We start from the raw sequence: 16126 nt of genomic DNA on the forward strand, positions 1-16126 counted from the left end.
ATACTACCTCTCTCATTCTCTGAAACTATGTGACAGGTGACTGTTGGATAGATACTGCCTCTCATTCTTTGACACTAAGTGACACGTAAGTGTGATATAGAAACTGTCTCTCTCACTCTCTTACACGATGTGACTGGTAAGTTTTGGATAGATACTACATCTCTCATTCTCTGACACTATGTGACAGGTGAGTTTTGGATAGATACTGCCTCTCTCATTCTCTGACCCTATGTGATAGGTAAATGTTGGATAGATACTGCCTCTCTCATTTTCTGACACTATGTGACAGGTGAGTGTTGGATAGATACTGCCTCTCTCATTCTTTGACACTAAGTGACACGTAAGTGTGATATAGAAACTGTCTCTCTCACTCTCTTACACGTTGTGACAGGTAAGTTTTGGATAGATACTACATCTCTCATTCTCTGACACTATGTGACAGGTGAGTTTTGGATAGATACTGCCTCTGTCCTTCTCTGACACAATGTGACAGGTGACGGTCGGATAGATACTGACTCTCTCATTCTCTGATGCAGTGTGACAGGTGAGTGGAGGATAGATACTGCCTCTGTCATTCTCTGACACTACTTGACAGGTGAGTGTTGGATAGATACTGCATCTCGCATTCTCTGATACAGTGTGACAGGTGAGTGTTGGATAGATAGTGCCTCTCTCATTCTCTGACACTCCGAGAGAGGTGAGTGTTGCATAGATACTGCCTCTCTCATTCTCTGAAACTGTGTGACAGGTGAGTGTTGGATCGATACTGCCTCTCTCATTCTCTGACACTATCTAACAGGTGAGTGTTGGATAGATACTGCCTCTCTCATTCTCTGACACTATGTGACAGGTGAGTGCTGGATAACTGCTGCATCTGTCATTCTCTGACACCACATGACAGGTGAGTGATGGATAGATACTTGCTGTCTCATTCTCTGATACAGTATGACAGGTGAGTGTTGGATAGATACTGCCCTTCTCATTCTCTGAAACTATGTGACAGGTGAGTGTTGGATAGATACTGCCTCTCTCATTCTCTGACATGAAGTGACAGGTAAGTGTGATATAGATACTGTCTCTGTCACACTCTGACATGATGTGACAGGTGAGTGTTGGAGAGATACTGCCTCTCTCATTCTTTGACACTATGTGACAGGTGAGTGTTGGATAGAAACTGCCTCTCTCATTCTCTGACACTATCTAACAGGTGAGTTTTGGATAGATACTGCCTCTCTCATTCTCTGACACTATGTCACAGGTGAGTGTTGGATAACTACTGCCTCTGTCATTCTCTGACACTACATGACAGGTGAGTGATGGATAGATACTTGCTCTCTCATTCTCTGATACAGTGTGACAGGTGAGTGTTGGATAGATAATGCCCCCCTCATTCTCTGAAACTATGTGACAGGTGATTGTTGGATAGATCCTGCCTCTCTCATTCTCTGACATGAAGTGACAGGTAAGTGTGATATAGATACTGTCTCTGTCACACTCTGACATGATGTGACAGGTGAGTGTTGGAGAGATACTGCCTCTCTCCTTCTCTGACACTATGTGACAGGTGAGTGTTGGATAGATAGTGCCTCTCTCATTCTCTGACACTATGTGACAGATAAGTGTTGGATTGATACTGTCTCTCTCATTCTCTGACACTGTGTGACAGGTGAGTGTTGGATAGATACTGCCTCTCTCATTCTCTGACACTATGTAGCAGGTGAGTGTTGGATAGATACTGCCTCTCTCATTCTTTGACACTAAGTGACACGTAAGTATGATATAGAAACTGTCCCTCTCACTCTCTGCACGATGTGACAGGTAAGTGTTGGTTAGATACTACCTCTCTCATTCTCTGACACTATGTGACAGGTGAGTGTTGTATAGATACTGACTCGCTCATTCTTTGACACTGTGACAGGTGAGTGTTGGATAGATACTGCCTCTGTCATTCTCTGACACAATCTGACAGGTGACGGTCGGATCGATATTGCCTCTCTCATTCACTGATACAGTGTGACAGGTGAGTGGAGGATAAATACTGCCTCTGTCATTCTCTGACACTACGTGACAGGTGAGTGTTGGATAGATACTGCCTCTCTCATTCTCTGACACTGTGTGACAGGTGAGCATGGATCGATACTGCCTCTCACATTGTCTGACACTATGTGACAGGTGAGTGTTGGATAGATACTGCCTCGCTCATTCTTTGACACTATGTGACAGGTGAGTGTTGGATAGATACTGCCTCTGTCATTCTCTGACACAATCTGACAGGTGACGGTCGGATCGATATTGCCTCTCTCATTCACTGATACAGTGTGACAGGTGAGTGGAGGATAAATACTGCCTCTGTCATTCTCTGACACTACGTGACAGGTGAGTGTTGGATAGATACTGCCTCTCTCATTCTCTGACACTGTGTGACAGGTGAGTTTTGGATAGATACTGCCTCTCTCATTGTCTGACACTGTGTAACAGGTGAGCATGGATCGATACTGCCTCTCACATTGTCTGACACTATGTGACAGGTGAGTGTTGGATAGATACTACCTTTCTCATTCTCTGACACCATGTGACAGGTGAGTGTTGGTTAGATACTGCCTCTCTCATTCTCTGACACTGTGTGACAGGTGAGTGATGCATAGATACTGCCTCTCTCATTGTCTGACACCATGTGATAGGTGAGTGTTGGATAGATACTGCCTCTCTCATTCTCTGACACTGTGTGACAGGTGAGTGATGCATAGATACTGCCTCTCTCATTCTCTGACACCATGTGACAGGTGAGTGTTGGATAGATACTGCCTCGCTCATTCTCTGACACTATGTGACAGGTGAGTGTTGGATAGATACTGCCTCTGTCATTCTCTGACACAATCTGACAGGTGAGTGTTGGATAGATACTGTCTCTCTCATTCTCTGACACTATGTGTCAGGTGAGTGTTGGATAGATACTGCCTCTCTCAATTTCTGACACTATGTTACAGGTGAGTGTTCGATAGATACTACCTCTCTCATTCTCTGAAACTATGTGACAGGTGACTGTTGGATAGATACTGCCTCTCTCATTCTTTGACACTAAGTGACACGTAAGTGTGATATAGAAACTGTCTCTGTCACACTGTGACATGATGTGACAGGTGAGTGTTGGAGAGATACTGCCTCTCTCCTTCTCTGACACTATGTGACAGGTGAGTGTTGGATAGATAGTGCCTCTCTCATTCTCTGACACTATGTGACAGGTAAGTGTTGGATTGATACTGTCTCTCTCATTCTCTGACACTGTGTGACAGGTGAGTGTTGGATAGATACTGCCTCTCTCATTCTCTGACACTATGTCGCAGGTGAGTGTTGGATAGATACTGCCTCTCTCATTCTTTGACACTAAGTGACACGTAAGTATGATATAGAAACTGTCCCTCTCACTCTCTGCACGATGTGACAGGTAAGTGTTGGTTAGATACTACCTCTCTCATTCTCTGACACTATGTGACAGGTGAGTGTTGGATAGATACTGCCTCGCTCATTCTTTGACACTGTGACAGGTGAGTGTTGGATAGATACTGCCTCTCACATTGTCTGACACTATGTGACAGGTGAGTGTTGGATAGATACTGCCTCTCTCATTCTCTGACACTGTGTGACAGGTGAGCATGGATCGATACTGCCTCTCACATTGTCTGACACTATGTGACAGGTGAGTGTTGGATAGATACTACCTTTCTCATTCTCTGACACCATGTGACAGGTGAGTGTTGGTTAGATAATGCCTCTCTCATTCTCTGACACTGTGTGACAGGTGAGTGATGCATAGATACTGCCTCTCTCATTCTCTGACACCATGTGACAGGTGAGTGTCGGATAGATACTGCCTCTCTCATTCTCTGACACTGTGTGACAGGTGAGTGATGCATAGATACTGCCTCTCTCATTCTCTGACACCATGTGACAGGTGAGTGTTGGATAGATACTGCCTCTCTCATTCTCTGACACTGTGTGACAGGTGAGTGATGCATAGATACTGCCTCTCTCATTCTCTGACACCATGTGACAGGTGAGTGTTGGATAGATACTGCCTCTCTCATTCTCTGACACCATGTGACAGGTGAGTGTTGGATAGATACTGCCTCTCTCATTCTCTGACACTGTGTGACAGGTGAGTGATGCATAGATACTGCCTCTCTCATTCTTTGACACCATGTGACAGGTGAGTGCTGGATAGATACTGCCTCTCTCATTCTCTGACACTATGTGACAGGTGAGTGTTGGATAGATACTGCCTCTCTCATTCTCTAACACTATGTGACAGGTGAGTGTTGGATAGATACAGCCTCTCTCATTCTCTGACACTATGTGACAGGTGAGTGTTGGATAGATACTGCCTCTCTCATTCTCTGACACGATGTGACAGGTGGGTGTTGGATAGATACTACCTCCCTCATTCTCTGTCACTTTGTGACATGTGAGTGTTGGATAGAGACTGACTCTTTCTTTCTCTGACACTTTGTGACAGGTGAGTGATGCATAGATACTGCCTCTCTCATTCTCTGACACTATGTGACAGGTAAGTGTTGGATCGATACTACCTCTCTCAATCTCTGACACTATGTGACAGGTGACGGTCGGATAGATACTGCCTCTCTCATTCTCTGACACTATGTGACAGGTGAGTGTTGGATAGATACTGCCTCTCTCATTCTCTGACACAATGTGACAGGTGAGTGTTGGATAGATACTGCCTCTCTCATTCTCTGACACAATGTGACAGGTGAGTGTTGGATAGATACTGCTTCTCTCATTCTCTGACACTATGTGACAGATTCTGATTGACAGATGAGTGTAAGCTGGACACTGCCACTTTCAATCTCCGGTGCAGTGTCAGTGTGGGACTGACCGGTGATTCTCAGATAGATACTGACACTTTCATTCTCTGATCTATTGACAGGTAAATATAGAATTAATATTGTGGGTATCTGCTATGGTGGATTTGAATCTGTATCTGCCCATCTCTGCTATGTGAATGAGTGTTTTACTCTATATGTCAGTTTCTGATACAAGAGCGTGGGTTTTATCCTGTACCTGTCAATTGCAGGTAATTGGCTGTGGGTTTCATTCTGCACCTTTCCATTCCTAGTGTGTGAGTGTGTTTTGTGCTGTATCTGTCCATTTCTGTTATCTGAATGTGAGCTCGACTCCATACCCGTCATTCTCCAGTGTGTTAGTGTTGTTTTACTGTGTACCACCAATTCCTGATCGAATATTAATTTTACTTTCTCACTGTCAATTTTTGTTGTGGAGGTGAGTGTTTTTCCTGAATCTGTCAGTCTCTGGGAAATGAATCTGAGTTTTACTTTGTCTCAGGTATGTGAGTGTGGGCCTTTCTCTGTATCTCCATTTCTGTTGTGGGAGTCTCGGTTTTATTCTGTACCTGTCAAGTTCTGATACGTGATTATGGGCCTTCCTCTATTTCTGCCTTTTTCTGCTTAATTGTGAGTGGACTTTCGTTTGTACCTGTCAGTTTCTGGTATGGTGGAGAGGTCTTTACCCTGTCCTGATTACTGGTGAGTGAGTCTGGGCATGTCACTGTATCTGTCAATTTATGTTATGGGAATATGGATTTTAATATGTCAGACTCTGATATGTGAGTGTGGGTTTTATACTGTACCTCTCAATCTCTGATATACAAGTGTGTGTATTTTTCTGTAACTGTCAGGTTTTGGTGTATGTTGAGGTTTAATCTGTGCCTCTCAGTTTCTGCTATGGTGATCTGGGTTTAATCTCTATTTGCCAGTCTCTGGTATGTGAACGTGAGAATCAATTTTACATTTTACCTGTATTTCTGATATGTGAGTGAAGATTTTGCCTTCTACCTGTCATTGTTCTGATGTGTGTGTGGGTTTTACTCTGCCCCTATCAGTTTCTGCAATGCAAGTAACAATTTTACGTACTGCCTTTCAGTTTTTCGATATGTGCCCATGCGATTTACACGTTACCTGTCATTCTCTGGTATGCAAGTAGGGATTTTATTCTATTACTGTCACTTTCATATATGTGGGTTTGTGTTGTATACTCTATCTGTCAGTCTATAGTACAGGAATGTGGGGTTTCTTCTGCACCTGTCATCTACTGGTGTTTTCGAGGGGTTAAATACTGAATCCATCAGATTCTGAAACATGAATATGGCTTTTGCTCTGTACCCATCAGCTTCTGATATGCGAGTGTGGTTTATACTATCTGTTTGACATGTTTTCCAATCGGCGATTGTGTTTTTTATTCTCTACCTGTCAGTTTCTGGCAAGTGAGTGTGGGTGTTTAATGTACCTGTCATTGTGATCTGTTTCAATGGTGAAACAGCATCTGATTCTACTGTTCCATGTGGCTGTAAGATTCACAATGTAACTCTGCCACTTCAGATCACTGTGGGACTGACAGCTTCTGCTGCCTGTGGCAATAGGATTGAGGCCAGTTCTGTGTCTCTGCGCTCTGTGAGTGATATTCTACTTACTGTGTGTGAGAAGGAGCTGCCTGCACTGTTCCTTGTGTTCCGGGTGGAGGTAAGATCACATTTGTTCAGGCTGGATAAAGAATTTTGTTCTGAGAATAATAATACGAGAACATTATTAGTTCCAAGATATGGATGCGGGGAGAATATGATGTATCTAAGGAGTGACAATGTATCTCTCGATCACAAGCAACATGGTTCTGGGGAACTCAGTTCACCAAAGCAATATAACCCGTCTTTAAAATATCTTATCCCACTCTCCTCTCCTGGTGCCTGCAATAGATTAACTTTGTGAATCTCCTCACATCCTCACTGTCAGGCTGTGTTTGCACGGCTCACTGCCCAAGAACAACAGACACGTTGAGATTGGAGCTGAATCAGGAAAATTCACTGCTGATTTGGGAAAGAAAGCAGCAATGATTTGAAAGAGCGAGGTGATTTACTTTCTCTGTTACCTTTCACTGTCCACACACAGCCCGAGAATGGCCTCTCCCTTCCCCTATTCACGTCATGTTCCGGAACTAGTTCCTGCTCCACTCTGCCTCTTACACACAGCCCCCGAGGGAACTAAACCAGGAACGTTCACTACTGGTTTGGAGAGAGAAAGCAGCAGATTGTAAATAGGTGATTCTGACCATTCTGTCTCCCTTACCCTGGTCACACACTGTCCACACACAGCCCGAGAATGGCCTCTCCTTTCCCCCACTCACAACACGCACTGAGACTGGTTCTTGCTCCACTCTGCCTCTTACACAGAGCCCCCGACTCTCCCTGAACTCCCCCCGGACTCAATGCCGATCTCTGAGCCCATCTGCAGATACGCTCCCAAAGCGCTGTGCTGCTGTAAGGAGGCTGCTGCTCGCTGCCTTACACCGGGGCCACAGTGTCTCCATTCCCGGCTGTTTTGAACCATCTTCTTCCACTACTTGAGTGAATGGTGATCACAGGCAGGGATGGGGGAGGGGAAGGCGCATGTGCTCTTCTGCTCACTTGGAATCGACACAGGGGGCAGGGCTGAACCGAACATGCGCAGCTCTCTGCAATAATTCAGCCTGTAAAAATCAAAGCACACTTTTCCCAACTTACTTTTATCAGAATCTGAGCAAAGGAACTGGGCCTGGGGGGCGGGGGGAAGGACAGAGAATGATTAAAGCTGGGAGTCTTGCCCCTTGGAGATGCTCAATTTGGGATCATTCCATGCAGGGTGTTTCTCACCATGAGCCCGTCTTCACAAAACAATCCTGCAGAAACATCGGAGGGATGAGGGACTGGGAGTGTTTCCGAGGACTGTGCAGGAGTTAATATTAGACAGATACAGTCCATGATTAGTTTAATTAGAGTAAAACACTCGGTCACTGAGAGTAATACCAATGTATGGGTGGAGCTATGGAATACGGAATACCAAAGGGCAGAAAATGCTAGTGGGAGTTGTGTACAGACGACCAAACAGTAGTAGTGAGGTTGGGCACAGCATCAAACAAGAAATTAGAGATGTGTGCAATAAAGGTACAGCAGTTATCATGGGCGACTTTAATTTACATATAGATTGGGCTCACCAAACTGGTAGCAATGCGGTGGAGGAAGATTTCCTGGAATGTATTAGGGATGGTTTTCTAGACAAATATATCGAGGAATCAACATAGAGGGCTGGCCATCCTGGACTGGGTGATGTGTAATGAGAAAGGACTAATTAGCAATCTTGTTGCGCGAGGCCCCTTGGGGAAGAGTGACTATAATATGGTAGAATTCTTTATTAAGGAGAGTGACGCAGTTAAATCAGAGACTCGAGTCCTGAACTTAAGGAAAGGTAACTTTGAAGGTATGTGACGTGAATTGGCTAGAATATACTGGCGACTGATACTTAAAGGGTTGACGGTAGATACACAATGGCAAACATTTAAAGATCACATGGATGAACTTCAACAATTGTACATCCCTGTCTGGAGTAAAAATAAAATGGGGAAGGTGACTCAACTGTGGCTCTCAAGGGAAATTAAGGATTGTGTTAAATCCAAGAAAGAGCCATATACATTGACCAGAAAAAGCATCAAACCGGAAAACTGGAAGAATTTTATCATACAGCAGAAGAGGACAAAGGGTTTAATTAGGAGGGGGAAAATAGAGTATGAGAGGAAGCTTGCTGGGAACATAAAAACTGACTGCAAAAGCTTCTATAGCTATTTGAAGAGAAAAAAATTAGTGAAGACAAATTTAGGTCCCTTGCAATCAGATATATATGAATTTATAATGGGGAACAAAGAAATGGCGGACCAGTTAAATGGATACTTTGCTTCAAAGGAAGACACAAGTAACCTTCCGGAAGTACTAAGGGACCGAGGGTCTAGTGAGAAGGAGGAACTGAAGGAAATCCTTATTAGGTAGGAAATTGTGTTACGGATATTGATGGGATTAAAGGCCATTAAATCTCCAAGGCCTGATCGTCTGCATCCCAGAGTACTTAAGCAAGTAGCTCTAGAAACAGTGGATACATTGGTGATCGTTTTCCAACAGTCTATCGACTCTGGATCAGTTCCTATGGACTGGAGGGTAGCTAATGTAACACCACGTTTTAAGAAAGGAGGGGGTGAGAAAACGTCTGACATCAGTAGTGGGGAAAATGTTGGAATCAATTATTAAAGATGAAATAGCAGTGCATTTGGAAAGCAGTGATGGGATCAGTCCAAGTCAGCATGGATTTATGAAAGGTTGCTTGACAAACCTTCTAGAGTTTTTTGAAAATGTAACTAGTAGAGTGGACAAGGCAGAATCAGTGGATGTGGTGTATTGGACTTTCAAAAGGCTTTTGACAAGGTCCCACTCAAGAGATTAGTGTGTAAAATGTAAGCACATGGTATTGGGGTTAATGTACTGACGTGGATAGAGAACTGGTTGGCAGACAGGAAGTGGAATGTCAGGATAAACGGGTCCTTTTCAGTATGTTAGGCAGTGACTAGTGGGGTGCATCAGGGCCCAGTGCTGACACCCCAGCTCTTTACAATGATTTGGATGAAGGAAATGAGTGCAATATCTCCAAGCCTGCAGATGGCACAAAACTGGGTGGTGGTGTGAGCTGTGAGGAGGACGCTAAGAGGCTGCAGGGTGACTTGAACAGGTTAGGTGAGTGTGTAGACGCATGGCAGATGTAGTATAATGTGGATAAATGTGAGGTTATCCACTTTGGTGGCAAAAACATGAAGGCACAATATTATCTGAATGGCGGCAGGTTTGGAAAAGGGGAGGTGCAACGAGACCTGGGTGTCATGGTACATCAGTCATTGAAAGTTGGCATGCAGGTACAATAGGCAGTGAAGATGGCAAATGTTATGTTGGCCTTCATAGCTATGGGATTTGAGTATAGGAGCAGAGAAGTTTTACTGCAGTTGTACAGGGCCTTAGTGAGGCCTCACCTGGCATATTGTGTTCAGTTTTGGTCTCCTAATCTGAGGAAGGACGTTCTTGCTATTAGGGAGATCAGCGAAGGTTCACCAGACTGATTCCCGGGATGGCATGACAGATGTTTGAGGAGTGACTGGATTGATTGGGCCTGTATTCATTGAAGTTTAGAAGGATGAGATGGGATCTCAGAGAAACATGTAAAATTCTGACAGGACTGGACAGGTTAGATGCAGGAAGAATGTTCCCGATGTTGGGGAAGTCCAGAACCAGGGGACATAGTCCAAGGATAAGGGGTAAACCATTTATGAATGAGATGAGGAGAAATTTCTTTACTCAGAGTTGTCAACCTGTGGAACTGCCTACCGCAGAGATTTGTTGATGGCAGTTCATTGGATTCATTCAAGAGGGAGTAAGATATCGTCCATATGGCTAAAGTGATCAAGAGGTATGGAGAGAAAGCAGGAAATATGTACTGAGGTGAATGATCAGCCATGATCTTATTGAATGGTGGTGCTGGCTCGAAGGGCCTACTCTTGCAACTATTTTCGAAGTTTCTATATTTCTAAGAGGATAATCAAGCGGCTCGAGGGAGGCAGGAACTTAATACAATCCCTATCCCTAATGAAGTAGTACTCGGTAATATAATGGGAATGAAGGTGGACAATTCACCTGGACCTGATGGCTTCCATCCTAGGGTCTTAAGAGGAGTGGCTGTAGAAATAGTGGATGCATTGGTTGTAATCTTGCAAAATTTCCTGGATTCTGGGGCAGTCCCAGCAGATTGGAAAACCGCAAATTTAATGCTTCTATTTAAAAAAAGTACACAGACAAAAAACAGGAAACTATAGACCAGTTAGCCTAACATCTGTCGTTGGGAAAATGCTGGAGTCCATTATTAAAGAAACAGCAGCAGAATATTTGAAAACGCATGATTCAATCAAGCAGAGTCAGCATGGATTTACGAAAGGGGAAATCATGTTGGACAAATTTACTGGAGTTTTTTGACGATGTAAGAAGCAGGGTGGATAAGGGGGACCAATTGATGTGGTGCATTTGAATTTCCAGAAGGCATTCGATAAGGTGCCACATAAGAGGGTAACGGCACAAGGTAAATGCTCATGGGGTTGGGGGGAGTATATTTGTATGGATTGAGGTTTGATTAACTAACTGAAAACAGAGAGTCGGGATAAATGGGTCATTTTCTGGTTGGCAAATGTTGACGAGTGTGCTGCCACAGGGATTGGTGCTGGGTCCTCAACTAATTACAATCTATACTAATGATTGGATAAAGGACCGAGTGTAATGTCGCCAAGTTTGCTGATGATACATAGATGGGTGGGAAAGAAAATTGTCAGGACACATAAAATCTGAAAAGGAATATGAACAGGCTAAATGAGTGGGCAAAACTTTGGCAGATGGAGTATAATGTGGGAAAAAATGAAGTTATCCACTGTGGCAGAAATAATAGAAAAGCAAATTATAATTTAAATGGAGAACAATTGCAAAGTACAGAGTACAGAGGGACCTGGGGGTCCTTGTGCATAAAACACAAAAATTTAGTATGCAGGTACAGCAAGTAATCAGGAAATATAAAAGCAGAAGTGTAAGCTACTTCTTTGCAGGGTATTGGTGAGGCCACAACTGGAGTATTGTGTGTGATTTTGGTTTCAGTATTTAAGGAAGGATATCCTTGAATTGGAGGCTGTTCAGAGTTTGATTCCAGAGATGAACAGGGTTGTCTTATGAGGATAGGTTGAATAGGTTGGGTGTATACACATTCACATTGGAGTTCAAAAGAATGAGAGGTGATCTTATCAAAACATATAAGATAACGAGGAACCTCGACAAGGTGGATGCAGAGAGGATATTTCCAATGGTGGGGGACACTCGAACTAGAGGGCATGATCTTAGCATAAGGGGTCACCCATTTAAAGTTTAGATGAGGAGAAATTTCTTCACTCAGGGCGGTGTTAATCTCTGGAATTATCTGCCGCGGAGAGCTGTGGAGGCTGGGTCATTGAACATACTTAAGGCAGAGGTAGACAGATTTTTCAGTGATAAGGGAATGAAGAGTTATGGGGAGCGGGCGGGAAAGTGGAGCTGAGTCCATGATCAGATCAGCCATGATCTTATTGAATGGCGGAGCAAGCTCGAGGTGCCAGATGACCTCCTCCTGCTCCAATTTCTTATGTTCTGATGAGATAATAACTCTGGGATTGTACATGGGGATTCTAACCCTGGGACTGTACATGGGGACTCTAACCCTGGGACTGTGCACAGGGATTCCAACCCTGGGACTGTACACAGGGATTCCAACCCTGGGATTGTGCACAGGGATTCCAACCCTGGGACTGTACACAGGGATTCCAACCCTGGGTCTGTGCACAGGGATTCCAACCCTTGGACTGTACACAGGGATTCCATCCCTGGGACTGTGCACAGGGATTCCAACCCTGGGACTGTACACAGGGATTCCATCCCTGGGACTGTACACAGGGATTCCAACCCTGGGACTGTACACAGGGATTCCAACCCTGGGACTGTACATGGGGATTCAAACCCTGTGACTGTACATGGGGACTCTAACCCTGGGACTGTATATGGGGACTCTAACCCTGGGAGTGAACAGCTCTGGGGCATTCCTGTTACAATTGTCTGGGACGTAAACCGGAAGCTGAGCACTGAGCAGCGCCTTTCGGAGATGGTGAAAAATCCGAGGCGTGGAGTGAGAATAAAATGACTATTTGTTGCTTTCCCCTGGAGGACCGGTGGGAAAGACACTGACGCAACATGTTGTTCCTGCACCAAGATGGCCGCGCATGCGCGTTGCTACTCACTGAATCAAGATGGCGGGCCGCTGAACTTGCCTTCCTATACAAAGATGGCCGGCGTTACCCTGGACCTGTGATCGGGAGAAAGCCTCGAGGCAGCCGCCGCCAATATTCCGGTTATTATTCCGGCCTTACGACGGGCACCAGTTATTTATGAAGACTCCTCGGCTACCGGCTGGTCCATTACTCCTCTCTGCCCCGCTGAAAAAGCGCTCTTTTACGCAGCAGATGTTCACCGCATGCACTCCACCATTACACGCAGTGCGCATGCTCCAAACTCAGCCTGATACTGCGCATGCGCACTGGACGCCTGTCGTCTGGGTGCGGCACATTCACCGCCGCAGGGAATGCTGGTTAAATAAACCGGCATTGAAAGGCCATGTTCGTGACTTTTCGATGATTTACTGTGATTGAAAGGCTGCATTAGAGGGAGCAGCGTGCGGCGGCCCGGCCCGGAAATGGACGCGGTCCCGGCCTGCAAGACCATCAGCAGGCCGGGGCCATCAGAGGGAGCAGCGTGCGGCGCCATACCACTGCAGGAGGGCGACGGCTGCCAAGTCACATCGCTGAGTGCAGCGCGGGCAGTTACAGCAGGAGGGGAACAGGAGCGCTTAGAGTTTGTAGAAGGAAGTGACTGGGGCCCAGGAAAGGCGTGAGTCTTTTGCCCAGACTAGGGGATGGCACTCCGTCCGTGCAGCAGAGCTGGTCTCCAGTCGTCTTGGTTAACCCTTGCCACTGGACCAAGACCTAGCTCCGTCAAGCCGGTGTGGTGGCTGGTGTGCAACGGCCACCACACGTTAAATCAAATTCCAAGCAAAGGCATCTTCCACCCTCCAAAATGTAGTTTGAGATCTCGAATATTAGGTCCTTCATTGAAACACTTGTAAACTCATTCTTTTTTGGCGTGGAAGCAAGTCATCCTCGCTTCGAAGGACTGCCTATAATGATGACTCTGATTGCATTGGGTAGTGATTCTGGCAGTTAGATTTTGTTTTTGCTGATCGTCATAACTGAGCTGGAGATTAATGTTCTGTATAAATATTGAATATTTCAGCTTATTTCAAACACCGTGTGTGGATTATTTGATTTCTCCGTAATATGAGGAGATTAATTAATGTTCCCTTTCCTTCCATTTTGGGCCTTTTCTTACTCGAGATTACTTCACTTCTCACGAAGTTCATCTTTTACCACATGAAATCCCAAGCTTTTTTTGTTTGAGTATACGGCTTGTGGGTGTCATTGACTGAACCGGTGTGCCTCAATTTACACTCATTTGACGTTCCTTTAAACCAATCCTTGAAAGAACTATCTTGCTTAAGACTGGAAATCTGTTATTTTCTGTATTGTTTAACGATTTTTGGAAGTAGTTAGAAGAACTCTACACTTACTGTATGAGATCGCCTTTGAAATGTTCTGGTCTTTGTAATTGCCTTTGCTAATTTTGATGGGCTTGTTGATTATAATTACTTGTTACTAACATACCTTGCAGTATTCCTTGCACCAAAATAATTGTTTAACTACTTCCATTATCAGGTCTTTAGCTCCTCCACTGATCTCTGCTTCCTCTTGCGGGGAACATAGAACTAGATGGCATCGTCTGAGAATAAGGGGTCGCCCATTGAAAATGGAAATTAAGAGGAATTTCTTCTGAGGATCGTGATTTTTTGAAATTCTCTACCCCAGCGAGCAGCGGAGGCTGCACTATTGAATAGGTTAAAATTGCAGATATACTTATTTTTGAAAAATAGGGGAGTCAAGGGTTATGGGGAGTGAGCAGGGAAGTGGAATTGAGGCCATGATCAGATCAGCCATGAACTTGTTGAATGGCAGAGCGGGCTCAAGGGGCCAGATGGCCTACTTCTGCTCCTATTTCTTATGTTCTTAGCCTTTGTTTGTTTTCTGTATGTAAACCTGTAAATACCTTATTCAACCACCAGAGGGCTCATCCCCTGGAATCCCAAGGGATTCCACAATCCCTTGGGAGCAGCTGTACTTAAGAAGGACTCACAGGCTGAGAGGCACTCTGGAGACGAGCAATAAAAGGCTAAGGTCACACTTTACTTTGAGCTCACAGTATCTGGTCTGACTCTTTATCATACATAACAATGGCGACGAGATACAGATGACGGACCCCATCGCAATGATGCATAGCACAGTGGGCATCCAGGAGAAATTTTTGGAGGGAGATGATTGGGAAACCTTCGTGGAATGACTCGACCAATACTTCGTGGCCAATGGCTGGAAGGAGAAGCAAATGCTGCCAAACAAAGGCGATTCTCCTCACCATTTACGGGGCACCAACGTATGGCCTCATGAAAAATCAGCTTGTTCCAGCGAAAACCACAGAGAAATCCTGTGATGTATTGAGCACACTGGTTCGGGAACATCTTAATCCAAAGGAAAGCGTTCTGATGCTGAGGCACTGGTTCTATACGTACAAAGGGTCTGAAGGTCAGGAAGTGGCGAGCTATGTCGCCGAGCTAAGATGTCTTGCAGGACATTGCAAATTTGAAGGACAATTGGGGCACATGCTCAGGGACGATATCTTACTGAACATTGACCATGAAATAATACTTCACAAAATTTGGACTGTAGAGAACCTAACCTCGAGTAAAGCCATAGCGTTCATCGCCACCAGTGACGATAACAAGTAAATCTCACCGTGTTGGTACAAGGACTGTGAACAAAGTATGTTGTTTTTGAATCGTAACGAACAGGGCAGTCCCCACATGCATGCAGCTGCACGTCCGCAGATGTCTCAAAGTCCACCATCAAGGGTGGTGAATGCTAGGCCATTAACATCTTGTTGGCGCTGCGGGGGTGATCATCATTTCCATTCATGCCACTTCAATGGCTACGTTTGCAAGGGCTTTGGAACAATGGTACACATCCAACGTATGTGCAGGCGAGCTGCAAACCCTACTAATCCTGCAAACCACCATGTTGCAGAGGAGGACAGATCCAGGGTGGATCATGAGGTACCAAAGCCTCAGACTGAGGAGGCAGAGGTATATGCGGTGCACACATTTACCACAAAGTGTCCCCGATAAAGCTGAAGATTGAATTAAATGAACTGTCGGTGTCAATAGAGCTGGACACAGGCGCGAGCGAGTCCATTATGAGCAAAAAGACTTCCGATAAATTGAGATGCAGCAAGGCCTCAAGGCCAGACCTGACACCCATTCACACTAAACTGAGAACTTACACAAAGGAACTGATTCTCATAATCGGCAGTGCTACTGTAAAGCTCTCCTACGATGGAGTGGTGCACAAGTTTACAGTCTGGGTGCTACCGGGCGATGGTCCCAAGCTTCTCAGCAGGAGCTGGCTGGGGACGATATGCTGGAACTGGGACGACGTCCGAGCGCTCTCGTCCATCAACAACACTTCATGTGCC

At 45.1% G+C, this 16126-nt stretch overlaps 1 long non-coding RNA gene across 1 annotated transcript in view; it reads right to left on the minus strand.

Annotated features, from left to right (window-relative positions):
• Positions 1-12971, minus strand: part of LOC139238084 (uncharacterized) — a 253606-nt gene extending 240635 nt beyond the window's left edge. The window contains exons 1-2 of the long non-coding RNA XR_011588567.1: positions 12736-12971; positions 6506-6594 (exon numbers count right to left, since the gene is read on the minus strand). This is a non-coding gene — a long non-coding RNA (uncharacterized lncRNA). The remainder of the gene's footprint in view (positions 1-6505; positions 6595-12735) is intronic.
• Between the last annotated feature and the right edge of the window lie 3155 nt (positions 12972-16126).

This window comes from Pristiophorus japonicus, chromosome 25, assembly GCF_044704955.1.
Source record: "Pristiophorus japonicus isolate sPriJap1 chromosome 25, sPriJap1.hap1, whole genome shotgun sequence".
In the NCBI taxonomy this organism is placed as follows: domain Eukaryota; kingdom Metazoa; phylum Chordata; class Chondrichthyes; family Pristiophoridae; genus Pristiophorus; species Pristiophorus japonicus.